Here is a 15495-nt window from a genome sequence, read left to right on the forward strand (position 1 = left end):
AAACACATAACAATACCAGGAAAAGGTTATTTACTGTGTCAAAATTTATCTATACCATTAGTACATACATACAGCTTTGTCCATATCTTCAAAAGAGACTTTGTCAGAAAAGAATTCTGGGGTAAAAGCCCACTGATTCTCATGGGGCGAGGTGGGGGGGGTGTGTGGACACAACAGTTCTGAAGAACTTTTTTTGGAAAATGAGACTATAATGCTGTTTCAGATTTTAATTAAAAGTACTGACAAAATTTTATACAATTTCTAAAGAAATGCACTGTACTCTGGCGTTCTCTGTGTTTTTCATTGCATTTCAAGATTCTTTCAGCTACATTAAGAACAAAAGAGCACAGAAGGGTTTCGCCAATAGGTGTTTCTCTATACTCTTCTGAAAGAAGAGTACAGTAAAGCATTAATCCTTGACTTTAGCTAATATTAGTACCAATCAGAATTACTTCTTCCCAACAGCAGTCAGGAATCCAGTTACCAAACTTAAATCACTCGCTTCCTCTCATAGCTCTGCAAAACAATCCTGTACAACCTGTAGACGCGTCCAGAACTTCAACATAATCCTGGTCATCAATAACGCTACATAGCTACTCTCACTACATATTTTATTCACATATGAAGTAAACAGAAAATTGACTTGTATCATTAGATATTCAACAATCAAAGCAACTCGAGAAAAAATTATCTAACAAGGAAATCTAACCAGCATATAAATGGTTTTGTTGGAGAAAATTCATAAATTCTGACCTGGAGAAGTCACAAAAGTTAATTATTTAATCCACTGTCCTAATAGTGCACTGCTCTCTTACAGGTATCATTGAATCCAGAAATGGGATTTTCTGCTGACTTCCTAAAAATGTCACATCTGCTATCACATCTAACATTGGTCTATAAAAAGGAAGTAGTATTACTTTAATGTTACCTAATCTTGGCTTTTTTGTGAAATCTCTCTAAGCAACAGTGATGTTCAGATCTGGTAAACCTTCCCATTACAAATTCATTCAAGAGTAAAACTGCTGTGAAATATAGTTGAATACTGATGATATAATTGATCTCCAACTTGAAATCACCTGAAAACACAGCACTCCACAAAATTCACACAACACAACAGAAATATCTTCTCTTCCATTACTGCAGTTTCATAACACTACTAAATCACTACATGGGAAAGAGGATCAAGTCCTAATACCTGGCATGAAAATTATGTTTGAATATGTCGAAGGCTAGGAAAGACATAGGATTTTCTTTCTAAAGGGGCTCCTGAATATGACAGCACAAGCTTCATGGTTATTCAGTTTACGATTTATTATGAAATTAAATTACCAAAAATAATTACTGATCTGAATTTAAATTTTTTAAAGTAAATATACAAAGAATCAATAGAAAAGTTCCCTCCAGCAATATTTTGCAAGAAGAAAATGCTTGGCAGAGTGTTCAGTATGTGATAGAAATATTTACTTTTACACTTACAGCCAGAACTAATTTGATATTTATTCAACACCCGCATTTGCAAGTAAGAATTCTGTGTTTATGTCTCCATGATGTTTTACTACTTTCATATAGCCGAAGTATTTAAAGAATATTAGCCACTACAAAAATTATATCTTCTGCTTTAACATTAAAAAATAAATACTACAAGAACTTGTCAGTAAATTTCTCAAAAACAGAATAAAATGGACAAGTTGGCTTCCTGCCCATTACAGTTTCACAGCTACTTTGTAGCTCAAAACATGGGCCCTGGCTTCAGACTTTTTCTGCTTAAGAGGAAAAAAGGTTTTTCCAGAGCATTGTATTGCAGTTTCATGAGTGGTGGTTTTTTTTTTTGGTTTGGTTTGGGTTTTGTTTGTTTGTTTGTTTGGGGGTTTTGTTGTTGTTGTTGTTTTGTGGGGTTTTTGTGTGGGTTTTTTGTTGTTTGGTTGGTTGGGTTTGGGTTTTTCGTTTGGTTGGTTTTGTTTGGTTGGTTTTTTTCCCTTTGCTTTATCTACTGAGAAGGGTTTTTTTAAGCTTACATGCTAAATAATCTTCTAGGAAAGGAACACATATTTCAGCTTCTGGTTTTCTGTTTCTCTGTGGCTCTTCTCTTGATGGTCATACTGTTATCAAAAATTCAGATCTTGATACGTCATCCCACACAGGGAGATCAGATTGGAAGCAATGGATTGCTGCGCACATATATTTAAAGGGAGCTAAACTCCACGTTGCCTGATTTGACCAAATATGATATAGAAGTTACCAGTGTTGGATGCTATTTTATGTCTGAAGTTTCCTGAAAAAAACAAAACCAGCTAATTTGTACCATGGGCTTAACATACTAGTTTGTCTACAAAAGAAATTTTTCTTTAAACCTGACAACATCAGTGATTGTGATCTAAATGTGATAGCTGAGTAGCTATATGAGCACAACAGTATTATACTCAGTGGGACTCCATGCTGTACCAACTTAAGATAACTGATGAATTCAGACCTGACCACCCAAACCTTCAGTCAATCTTCACAAAGCCAACAATGACACTCTGCAACATATCCTTCATTGTCAACATGTCATTAGAGCATTTCCAATAAAGTCTACTAGCAAAACATATGGATGATAAACACAAATGCACAACTTTTGCTGAGTTCTTATCTCTCCTTTAAATTTTCATAAGAAACAATATTTTATTATACAAGGGAGAAAAACTCCTTAGAGAAACCTACTTAGAAGAAAGTCGTTGGTTAAACACTGTAGAAGTAATTGACTTGTCACTTAATACTCTTACTACAAGATGATATAACAGACCACAAAGTATACATCAGCTGATTACATCAATTACGCTATCTTGCACACATTTAATTTTTAATAGCCTTTTATTTCTCACCTGTGGCTAAAGAATATTATAAACTAGCAGCTTAAGTTCAAAGATTTTTACCAAAAATTAAGATAGAACATTTGTAGCTTAAAGTTCATATAAGTACACGTGGTGGAAGTCAAAATCAAAAAACAGAAGAAAAAGCTTGTTCAGAATATCCTACTGTTACCAAATACATCTTTCTAGCTGGTAGAAGTGACTCGGTTTAAAATACATAAGGGAATCTGACATGCTCAGAGCAGAGTCTGTCATCTTAACTAGTCATACACAATCTTCACACTGGTCTGAATCATCCTACCTCTTTTACATGTTTTTTGCTACAAAGAAAATACAAACACGTAATGAATGAAACATGCAGCCTCTTAATAGCCATTACCCCAAGTGTCAGCTTGCAGCAGTATAATCTACACTGCTTAAAATTCTAATTCAAATATTCAAAATAGTCAAGATTCAGGTTTTTTTATGACTACACTATATATATGAAAAAATTTAGCAATTTTAGGACAGAAACTACTCTTGTTAAGGAATATTCTAGACGATGCACCACACCCATGTGCTATCTTGCCCACTACCCAGGTACAAGAGAATAGATGCTGTATTTATCATCATGTTTAAATGAGGATGCTCTTTCCATGCATTTGCTTCCCAGTTAAATCAAGTTTATTACGGAAAATGCTAGCTGATAAACCACAACTCCTTTTTTTTCCCCTTCTAAATTTAAACTTCAAATATCAAAGGTAACCTATAAATACGCATTAATTTTATGTTGACAGTCAAATTTGTATGTTCACTTCAGGAATTTGTATGTTCACTGAGGAATTCACCCCATTTACAAATCTATGAAGTCAATAGATACTGGTACACATATTCTGACTGCTCACAGAGAAGCATAGGAGTGATTTTCATTGTAACAATAAATTTCATGCTGTGATGGTTTCTATTTATTTACTGCAATAATAGAACTGCTCCTTATTTTGCAATTTGCATTCTTTATAGCAATACCAGTAAAAACTACTTCACAGAATCATACAATCATTTTTCTTGGAAAAGGCCTTTAAGATTATCGAATCCAACCATTAACCTAACACGGTCAAGTCCACCACTAAACCATGTCCCTAAGAACTTCATCTATGCATTTCTGTGATATAGTACATATATAACGAGATGCTAAATTGGGGCACTTAGGAATCTAAAACAATAACAACAGAAATATTTGGAAATATTTCATAAAAAATTTCCAACTGCCAGTTGTTCTAGGCTCTTAAAATCCTGTGTTTTCCATGGTAGCTTAGAGCAGATTCAACATGAAACTATAATCTTAAAATTATACTATGCTTTCTTCTTAATAGATCTACATCTCTGACTGCCAGGAACATTGCCCTTTTATCTATTGATTTTTTTATTCTTCAGATTTTTTGCTTTATGAACCACTCTGTGTTATAGTACTTCGTGTTAATAGCGGGATTATTTTATTGCTATTTCGCATTTGTTCTGGTTTTATCTTTTTCAAGGTCAAAGTGTTCTCCTCTAAGCAGCTGCTCTGGAGCCTTTTTTAAATGGAACTATTTCTTCTTTCTTAATTCCCAAGCATGTTTAAAATTCAAACCAGACTGAAAGGCCACATCTTAATACAATCTAACACACTGAATAAAATTCACCCATCTAACACTACTTTGTTCTTGTTTATTTTATGAACCTTCTACAGAAAGTTAATTTTGCAGCAAATCTCATTAGATTTGTGAGTAGTAACAACTAAAGACAAGAAAACAGAGCAAGATATATACTTCGTGATCTAGCTACTCAGTGTCTTACTTAAACTAGTACTCATTACCAACAGTTTGTTCTCATGTCACACAGCCTGCTTCACGCTTTACAGTAATGCAACCTCCACACAGCCTTCTAGATGACTTTCTTGCACTTAAATCAGTATTGTGCTTTTCCACTATGAAATTCTGGTGCAGCTACCATTATTAATCCCTAGAGGCAGTCAGAATATTGCCAGAGTTGGATTGTAAATCCAACAAATTTGAAAATAACACAGAAATAAGGGGCTTCGGTCTTTAAAATCCACACCACCATTGCCATTAGCTTCAAAAGAATCAATATTGCCTTTTTGTGAACTGCACACTGGTATTTCTCATACTTCCCTTTCATAATGCTCCCATTCATTCATGCACTTTCAGAATATCATAGTAAGTGCCGAACAACCTGCTAATTATCACACTCAGCTCCCCCTCAGAACCATATCTCTCCAAATATAGGCTGCACATTTGCAAGAGCAGTTTAACTCCCTTACTCAGAAGTTATCTTAAACAGATATCTACTGTTCACTTAAAGGTTCTTGCCAACATGCTCAGAAAAGCCAAGTATGGTGGAGAGGGGAGATATCAGTAACATGGACATTAGATAGTGTGGTACAAACACTCATTTCTCATATTGCCTAGTTCAAAATAACCAGATTAGAACATAGTTTATCAAAGGTGGGAGCAGTTCTTGCCTCTCAAACATCAGAATAAGGATGCACTTCTTCAATCAAAAATTGATCTCCCTACCTATACAAATACACTTCCAATCTACATATCTCTAGCTAATTCAGGGACACGAATGTAAAATCCAGTGCTTACAGGGTTTATTTAATTTTGTGGCACTTATTTAACATCCCTGTTCATCCCCATATCTCCAGCATTGCATACAAATAAGATGCTTTCTCTGATCAGGAACGCATGTAACCCTTGTTAAAGACAATCTGCCAGTATGGAATTACAATCATTTTGAGCAACTGAAAATTCATCTGCAAAAATCTGAACAGTCAAATACATTAGTATCATTAAAAAAAAAAAAAAAAATCCTATTTCCTTTTTAAGAAATCCAGTATGTGAGAAGATTGGACAGACTGAATCTCACTTAAAAATCTCACTTAAAGTTGAATGTGGCACACTGAAAAATGAGGAACTCTTCATGGCAGATGGCTTGCCTCTCAATCAGCAAAAAAAAAAAACAACCAAAAATTAGATAAAAACTCTTCCAGCAGAAATATGACATTGTTATTATGACAACTCTACTTGCATAAGCAAACTGGTAACAAGTTTCAAAAATTTAGGATTTGGCATTTGTAAAAGCATAAGTATCAGGACCACCTTCTACATACAGAGTTCTAGTCAGTTACTTTATCCTGGCTTTCTCCAAAAATGAAGCTGTGTGATTACACTGTTTATTTATACAGACATCTGTCAGTTCCATTTTAGAAACTTTTGAACTTAATCACCCATTTCACATAAATTTGATGGAGAGCAGAGGCTAATAATATAAAGTCTCCAAGCATCGGCTACAGAGTAGGGAAGTACCACTACAGCTCTTTCTTCACTGAGGTTTGTCCAGCATTTAACCGATGAGCACAGGAGCATGAGCTCAGTCCTGGCCTTGGGAGCCAGACACAACACGGCACCTTTTCCCTGCCGGTGGGTTGTCAGGGAATAGCGAAGTACACACAGCAAGAAGGTGGTTGGAAGTAACGTGGGAGTGATGAAGAAGAGTTGGAGGCATTTTGAGGAATATCTAAGGTTACTGTGGGGCAGTACAGTATGTAATGTAGGTTCTTACATAACAAAGTCAGGCTTTGCTGTGTGTAGAAGTGCAAAGACAACAGATAAGATGAATAACAGAACTGCTATTTGTGAACAATATTAGAACTAAGGGACTTACTGAGACTGGTAGTAGATTGAAGCCCTGCTGCCTGTCTTTTGATTTTAATTGTACTGCCCAAAAGCCCAAAACTGTCTTAAAAAAACACACCTAAAAGTAGAATAAGCATATTCTTGTTCATCTTTACTTCAAACTTTTAAGCCTTTAGGACACATTTTGCTCTGTAACTAAGTGCTCAAAACATATTTTGCATAGTAAATCTTGTGTGAAATCATACAACTTCAAATAACGTTAGAGAGCTGAGCGGTGAGGGGGAATTCAAGCGCCCATATTTGGTTAAAACTCTTAAGAGCAAGTGTTTTCATCTGTTCTGTATTTAGTGTTGACAGAGATACAGAAGACGACACAGGAAAATGGTCAGAGTCAGTGGCTACATCATTTTCAATTCAAACACAAACAAAATAAGATTTCTTCAGAAAGATATTATGTGCCTTCACTGTGCACAAAATCAAACCATCTATGTAGTCCTGAACAGACTATACACATGCTATAGCTTACCCTTCCAAAAGGGCGTATATACAGTTTACAGCGCTAACTGAAAGTTCTTTAAGACTCACTAACAGCAACAACATGTGTTATCTGAATTGAAAGCATTTGGAGATAGGACCAGATCCACAGCAGATCGTGTTCTTGTGCATGTTAAGTAACACATACATTCATAAGCCACAGCAAGAGTCACTGATTTAACATTTGGTGTCTCAACCATTCTCCAATACACGTGAACAAGCTTTACCTTTTTGTTACTCTCCCTTTGTAGGAAAACTAAAAAAAACCTCACAGTAGTTAAACACTTCGCAAGTGCCACTATTTTTAGCTGTCACTTAATTACAGGAGGAGACAATTCCAATCTTCATATTTAAAAGTAATAACCCTTATGCAAATCTACAGTGAACACTCATCCTGTATTAAAATTTCCCAAAGTAGATTTTAAGGCCAAAAACTATTCTGGACAGCAAGTCTAATTAGAATATTTTTTTTTTTAAAACATATTTTTGTTTAAGGGAGTGAAGACACCAATTCCATCTGATTCCTCAATATAAAAAATATTGAATGCAACCACTTCAGCACACTTTTCAGGTATGTGGTATCTCGTTCATAGAAGAATAACCAAGTAGCAGCACCGACCACTATGACAATGATTGCACACAGAGGCCTTATGAATATTAATTTGAAAAACAGTCCTAGACCATGTATTACATTACAAAACCAACAATTCTTCTTTTGGTTAACCAGAAATAGAAATTTCACATTTGCTTATAAAAATACATCATTTGCAAATCTCTTTTCTACACAAGCAGAACATCTGAATAAAGGTAGTAGAAACTGCTGGCTTCCAATTCAGTTCTCTTCTTCCTTTCACAAGTTATTATTTCCTGATTATTGAGATATACCTTAATTAGAAAGTGTTGATTTCCTCAGTGCACATGAAAATGCAGTTTAATATATTTTGCTAAGTAACATTAGCAGAAGTACAATATGGTTGGTATACATATTCTGTGATAAAGCATAGTGGCTTGTGCTTTGATTACTTCTGAAACTCTGTGGATATTTAATACTTTCCATGTCAGATCATAGGGGTTCTACATCTTTTTGTAACACAAAAAGCAGGTAGGAACTCAACCACACCTCCCACTCGTGTTGCCCAACTACTCTTACACAAAATCCTTCCCCAGCTTTCTAATTATGCTTTGTTCTGGAGATAAAAATCCTCTTCACAGTTAGCAGGCATAATCCACCTTCTAGTATCTCAAATAAGTTCAATCAAAACCATAACAAATTACTGTCAAACTCCAGAAAGTAAACTCAGATTTATTTCCAATAGAGAAGGTTTCTAAAAGTAGGTTTTGTACTTCTAGAATTAAACATTAAGCATGAGTAGGTCATGTCTTGTGGCTTTATAAAGTAACCAGACTTTCTGGGTAAGAAGGGCTTCTGAGTACAATTTGTTTAGGTGAGTCAGATACAGTTATGATCATTTTATTTCTCAGATTTGTAACGTACTCATGATACAGCTGGTATTACTGATGTAAATAGGAGCACAATTACATTGTTGTTCAGTTTTAGCTATGTAAATACTGACTTTTCCCAGTGGTCCCTCAACCTGGATGTTCTAATAGTCTCAAACACTTGTGAATTCCAGCAGCTCTTAACTCACATTCATTATTAATCTGTGCAGACTTACTCCCCACTCTTCCAAGCATAGTCTTACTCTCAAGTTTTAAGCAACTGTTTCTTCATCCTTAGTTTCCAGTATCCCACTAGTTTCTGGTCGTTGTGGTGATTACAAGGATTTCAAATCTGTTACAAACCTGTCTTATTTAGTACATTGCTTGAAGTAGCAGTAGCATCATTACTTGCCTAGCTGTTGCAAACCATATGGTCTTAGTTGTTTGTACGTGCAGACTTCATCACAGTGATCCAAGAAAATATCATAGGTTAGGCAGAGTTCACTAAACCACATAAGAAAACAGAGTAAAGCACAAAGTTGAATGGGGCCCCTACTCAGACACACACTCACGATTTAAAGGAATATCATAGCTTCAACTCTTCCTTCTGTTTCAGCCTTTGTATCCTACTCCCATGACACCCAATGTCAGTTAATCAAGCCAAGACATATAGAGCAGGTAAAGGTGACAATAATACTGCCTGGTTCTTAGTCTGCATGCAGCACGAATACATCACAAATCTGAGGTTTTTTTATACAATCTTACAACTGAATCCATGCCCTAGCATGATGCTGCAGTTTCATTTTTCTAAAGAAGTATAATTTTTAATGTACTTATATGCTTGGATTCCTTATAGTTTTTGCAAAGCTATCAAGAGGACTTGTCTGCACCTTACTGTGCATATAAAATAAAGTAAAACTAAAAACTGACATTATTAGAAAAAAAAAAAGGAAAGTACTTGTCATCATGCATTGCTTGCAGAGCTTGACCTTAACTTCTCAGTCAGATACAAAATATGTTCTTGCTTGCTAAATTTCTAGTCTTTAGGATTTCCTTTATTTCATTATTTTTGTGAATTCTTGATGTTAGTAAATTAACTGTTGTATGCTTAATATGGCAGCTACATGGATTATTGCAGACTTGACTTTTAAATATTAAAGTTTTTATTACAAAGCAATACATAATTGCAAACCTATGGAAACTCCAGGTCAGAATTTCATCTGACACAACATCATTTCTTAGCCAGACATGCTCATTAGCTGGTAACTATCTGATTTTGTGCAAGAGTTCACGTCCTTATTCTTGTTATCTTGAATAGCTCTGAGTAACCATGCCAATGGTAGACTTCAGGTTCTGTGATAGATGTGAAAGAATTTCAGCAGGCCTTCAATAAAAACTGTATCACACTTGGCATCTGATCCCTTATTTCTCCATGAACATTTTGTGAAAGAACTGGTAAACCACAACAGTGGCAACATCCGGGTGAATGTATCTTGCCCTAATTCGCTTTTTATCATTTTCATTCTCTTATCCACAGCTTTCACAGTTCCCCTGACAGAAACACACCACTAACTGAACTCTCAATTCTCGCTGTGAACACTTGTTATAAAGTAGTAATTTAAGACACCGTTCTATGTTGTGCTAAGCACATTCTGGCTCAGGTCCAGCCAAGCACTTAATACAAAAGTACTCCAGTTAATGGCAATGTGGCACTGAATCAGGACCAGCAAGCTCAGTACTAGGTAAGGCACAGGTGTCAAACAAACGGCCGAATCCGGCCCTCCACCTTGTTTTATCCAGTCCAGCACTTTGTTTCTACCCAATGGCAGCGCCGAGGTCCTTGTCCCCGTGTGACACAGGTTGCGCTGCAGCCAGACCTGTGATCACAGCTAGAGGAGAGCGGTGAGCCTGTGTAAGAAGAGTAATAGGTGAGACTGATGGGGGACACTAGGAACTGCCTTGGGGCACTGAAAGACAAGACAGACAAGAATTCTGTGGGGGCAGTGGCCATGGGGGAGGTGCTTAAAGGAGTTCTCCCAACCGGGGAAACATTTCATTTAATTTTTTAATAAATTAGCCAGATACATGAACTTTAGCAATTACATGTTATTTAAAAAAAAGTACCTGTAAAAAGATATTTTGTAACCCACAGCCAGGGTTCCACTCATGAATTCTACACTGTTTTCCATGGGTATGGCCAGATCTCTCACAATGACACGCTAACGTAATTTAATAATGAGTCATTTAATAACAGGACGGCTCTAGGGCATGAGCAGTAGTTAGGCATCGTCCTGCAGTCCCCACCATTTGCTAAAGTTGATGTATCTGGCTAATTTATCAAATGAAACGTGACTGCCCAGTTGGGAATACCCTTTTAAGCAGGGATGGCTTGAGCAGATGGGCTAAGAAGGAAAGTGCCTGCTAGGATTTGTAATGGTGAAATAAAGAGGATGTCTCTTCTGGGCTGGGGAGCGAGGCGGCCCGGGGAGGAATATGTTGGAATAAGAAGAATGCTCCTCATGGGAGGTGATAAAAGGAAAATATCCGTAGGCGTATCTTTTACTTTTAGTAGGCATGTCTTTTACTTAGGTGGCGCACCATACCATCTTTGGTGGAACAATTCGAATCCCAAAATGTCCACTAAGAGAAAGATTGATGCAGAAGGAAGGGAATTTAACAATAGACAGGAAAGCGAATACATGTTTGTGTTTTGAGGAGAAAAACAAGTATATCTTTTGTGTAATGAGACAGTGTTGGTGACAAAGGAGTACAATGCACATAAGCAAGTGTCAAACACAAGGCCCATAGGCCAAATCCTAAAATTACATTCGGCCCTTTGAAGGCAACCATGAGGCTGATGTGGCCTCCCGTGAAAATGAGTTTGACACCCCTGCACTATTTGAACAGGATTTCTCACTTGTTTACTCAGTTCGTGACCAGTAAAATTATTATATACCATTCAAGAGTGTTTGTATGCTCAAATATCTAAGATCTTACTGATTTACTCAGTTAACAACACGTAACTCAGCAGAGAAGAGAACAATGAATTCCAAAATACGATGGTTTGTGAGTGTTGTTTTTGAATGGATGGCTATAAACTCTTCAGAAGGAATAGGCAAGGAAGGAGAGGAGGTGAGGTAGCCCTGTGTGTTAGTGTTTTGATTGTCTTAAGTTTGATGCGGGTGACAATAGGGTTCAGTGTTTATAGGTAAGAATCAAGGGGAAGGGCAACAAGGTGGACATACTGTTGGGAGTCTGTAACAGAGCACTCAACCAGGATGAAGAGGCAGACGAAATATCCTGCAGGCAGCTGGGAGAAGTCTCCCAATTGCTAGCCCTTGTTTTCATGGGGGACTTCCATTTACCAGATGTCTGCTAGAAATACAGCACAGCAGAGAGGAAACAGTCTAGGAGGTTCCTGGAGTGTATGGAAGACAAGTTCCTGACACAGCTGGTCAGTGAGCCAAATAGGGAAGGTGCCCCACTGGACTTGTTTTTCATGAACAGAGAAGGACTCATGGGTAATGGGTTGGCTGGAGGTCGTCTTGGGCATACTGATCATGAAATGATTGAGTTTTTTATTCTTGGGGAATAAGCAGTTCTGATGACCACCCTCATACCCTGGATTTCCAAAGGGCAGAGTCCCTTGGGAGGCAGTCCTGAAGGACAATGGAGTCCAGGAAGGCTGGTTGCTCTTCAAGAAGGAACCCTTAGAGGCACAGAAGGAGGCTGTTCCCATGTGCCAAAAGATGAGCTGGCAGGGAAGAAGGCTGGCCTGGTTGAACAGAGGGCTTCTAATGGAACTCAGGAATAAAAGGAGAATTTATAACCTTTGGAAGAAAGGGCAGGTTCCTCAAGAGGACTACAAGGACGCTGTGAAGTTATGCAGGGAGAAAATCAGAAGGGCCAAAGCCCAAATAAAGCTAAGCCTGTGCACTGCTGCAAAAGGGAACAAAAAATGCTTCTATTAATTCAACAGCAACAAAGGTAGGGTTAAGGAGAATCTCTACCCTCTGGTGAATGAGGGGTGAAACATAGTGACAGAAGATGAGGGAAAGGCTGAAGTACTAAATGCCTTCTTTGCCTCACTCTTAAATAGTAAGACCAGTTGTGCTCCAGGTACCCAGCCCCCTGAGCCAGAAGACAGGGATGGGGAGCAGAATGAAGCCCCAATAATCCAAGGGGAAATGGTTAGCGACCTGCTATGCCACTTAGACACTCACAAGTCTATGGGGCCAGATGGGATACATCCGAGGGTGCTGAGGAACTGGTGGAGGTGATCATCAATTTCAATTATACTTGTCTGGAAGAATCTTGGAAATAGAGTTTTTCATTTAATTGTAAATAGGGTAGAATTTTACAGCAGTGATCAGAGATAAATCTTTACAGACAATTTAAAGGTCTATGTGCAATATTACATACCACATTATGCATGAGAAAATGGCATCTCTCTCCCCCATCTGTCAAAAATGCTCATTAGAAGTATGAAGATTGTTGGAAGACTGACAGGGAGAAAAATTGTCTTCTGTCTGATAACAGCAACTTAGTAAGATCCACTCAGGGCAGTTTCAGGTCTGCCATCCTAGCAAATAAAGGTTTAATTTGACCAACAAGACTTTGAATTTATTTTTCCCTTTTAAAACCTTCATTATGAAACCTTTGAATTGATTATGAAACCCTGAGAGAGTTATTCAACATATTCACAATTCTACTCAATTATGATAAGGATTTGGCTCATTTCAGAATATGTAATACATGAAGAGTTTAAGAGTGGTTCTTTCCTATGCAGAAGACTCTGCCCTCTCTGCTAAATAATGTTACAGATACACTATTCGCATATTCTTCATACTGTGTTCAGTTTTGGGTCCTTCATCAGAAGAAAGACATTGAGGTACTAGAGAGAGTGCAGAGGAGGGTGACGAAGCCAGTGAGAGGCCTGGAGCACAAGTCTTGTGAGAAGTGATTAAGGGAACTGGGGCTGTTCAGCCTGGAGAAAAGGAGGCTGAGGGGAGACCTGATCGCTGTCTGCAACTGCCTGAAAGGAGGTTGTAGCGTGGAGGGTGTTGGGCTCTTCTCCCAAGTAGCAAGTGACAGGACGAGAGGAAATGGCCTCAAGTTGCGCCAGGGGAGGTTTAGATTGGATATTAGGAAAAAATTCTTCCCAGAAGGGGTTGTCAGGCATTGGAACAGGCTGCCCAGGGAAGTGGTGGAGTCACTGTCCCTGGAGGTGTTTAAAAGATGTTTAGACAAGGTTCTTAGGGACATGGTTTAGAGCTAGAGTTAGGTTATGGTTGGACTCAGTGATCTTGAGAGACTCTTCCAACCAAAAGGATTCTGTGATTACAGACAATTCTTCATGCTACCAGAAACAGATTTAAAAGTTTTCTAGAAGTCAAAATAAGTAAAATAAAGCAAAATTATACCATAAGAAAAAAATATGTTAACCTGACAGGATGAGCTAAAAATGACAGTGAAAGAGAAACCTATCACTCCCATAGAAGCTCTGGTGTTCATGTCTTCTGTCTGGAGCCCAAGCGTGCAGGGAGGAGGGCTCACTTCTTCCTCATTGTGTTTTAGCCATACATGTACATGCAGTTGCATGCATAGGAATACCCATAGTGCCAGACTTTGCACATATGAGCTCCCACAAGCACATTATGCCTGTTTATGATATAAATTTAAGAGAACATACAGGTTTTACACAAAGATTCACAATCCTGCATTTTTACCAGAAGAATGTATCTCCATAACTATAAAATACATAATAAAATGCTTTATGAGAAAAAGCACCAAAATACCCAGACCAAAAAAGTTAACTCTAATATAGATTGTTTACAGAATCTTAGAAAGACTGAAAGATCCTTATTAGAAAATAATTATATTCAGGGTAAAAGATGCCCTTGTGGTCAAATCTTAGGGACCATTCTAATTCACGATTTCTACACAGTTAATGTGGTATTTAGTGGGGGTTTTTTAGTATGCAACACAATCTTATGTTGTTCCAAGCAGATCTTGTTTAAAGGAACATAATGAATTCAATACACTTGACAATAATTTACATTGTCAGCAAATTAACATTGAAGGCAATTACATTGTAATTTAAAAACTAGAACAGCACCCCCTAAATGCAATAATACATATCAAGCTGCATAAATTTACAGTGATGGTCACACATATGTGTGCGCACATTCAATACAGAACCAATTAGCAGTTAGTGAAAAGATACACAAAATAGAGCTAAGATCTCTCATAAACACAGAAGCAGGACTGCAAATGTACTTGCAGAAGTGTACTTCGATCTTTAAATTCCCACTTTAAAAAAATTATGATCAGTGGGACAAGGGTAAGCTTTCCTTTTAAACTGTTTGATCTACTGAAAACTAAATTCTCTGCTTTAGTATACTATTTACAAGCATTTCAAATAACCTATTGGCTCTTCAAAAGTTTAAGACAGAAAGCATGAATTTTAGGATCAAATCTTTTCCAGAAACACTGGAGTCTTGAGACTTGCAAGGACAACTCAAATCCTGTGTCTAGAGGAAAAAAAAAAAGAAACCCCACATACGTTATAGCATGATCTATAGCCACAGAGTTGCACAAGTGATACTGTAAAAACTAAATCATAGCTATTCCATTTAAGGTATTAAGAAGATTGGAAGGGTATGTGGAATAAAAGTGTCTGGTCCTTTAATGGTATCTGGTGAGTGGCCTTTTCAATCCAAAAGGTGATGTGAAAGAGGATGCCATAAACGAGAACATACAAAGACACAAACCTGAGTGTAAAAATAAGGTAGGCAGTAAAGAAAACCAAACCCGCTCAGTCACATTAATTGATAAAGGTATGTAGGAATGCTTATTTCAGTAAAATTACATACAAAAGAGAGAGAGACAAACCTGACAGGCAAGAAGCAAGCCTGGTCAGTCACACTAATTGATGGGCTAATACAGAAACCGCATTCAACCCCAGACTTCAGCACCAATAAGAGTGTGAGCTT

At 37.4% G+C, this 15495-nt stretch overlaps 1 protein-coding gene across 21 annotated transcripts in view; it reads right to left on the bottom strand.

Moving 5' to 3' along the window:
- The window catches only part of NRXN1 (neurexin 1), a 739204-nt gene that overhangs the window by 513804 nt on the left and 209905 nt on the right, over positions 1–15495 (bottom strand). The gene's annotated exons all lie outside the window — the stretch shown is intronic.

The sequence above is a fragment of the Caloenas nicobarica genome, chromosome 3 (assembly GCF_036013445.1).
Source record: "Caloenas nicobarica isolate bCalNic1 chromosome 3, bCalNic1.hap1, whole genome shotgun sequence".
Classification (NCBI taxonomy): Eukaryota; Metazoa; Chordata; class Aves; order Columbiformes; family Columbidae; genus Caloenas; species Caloenas nicobarica.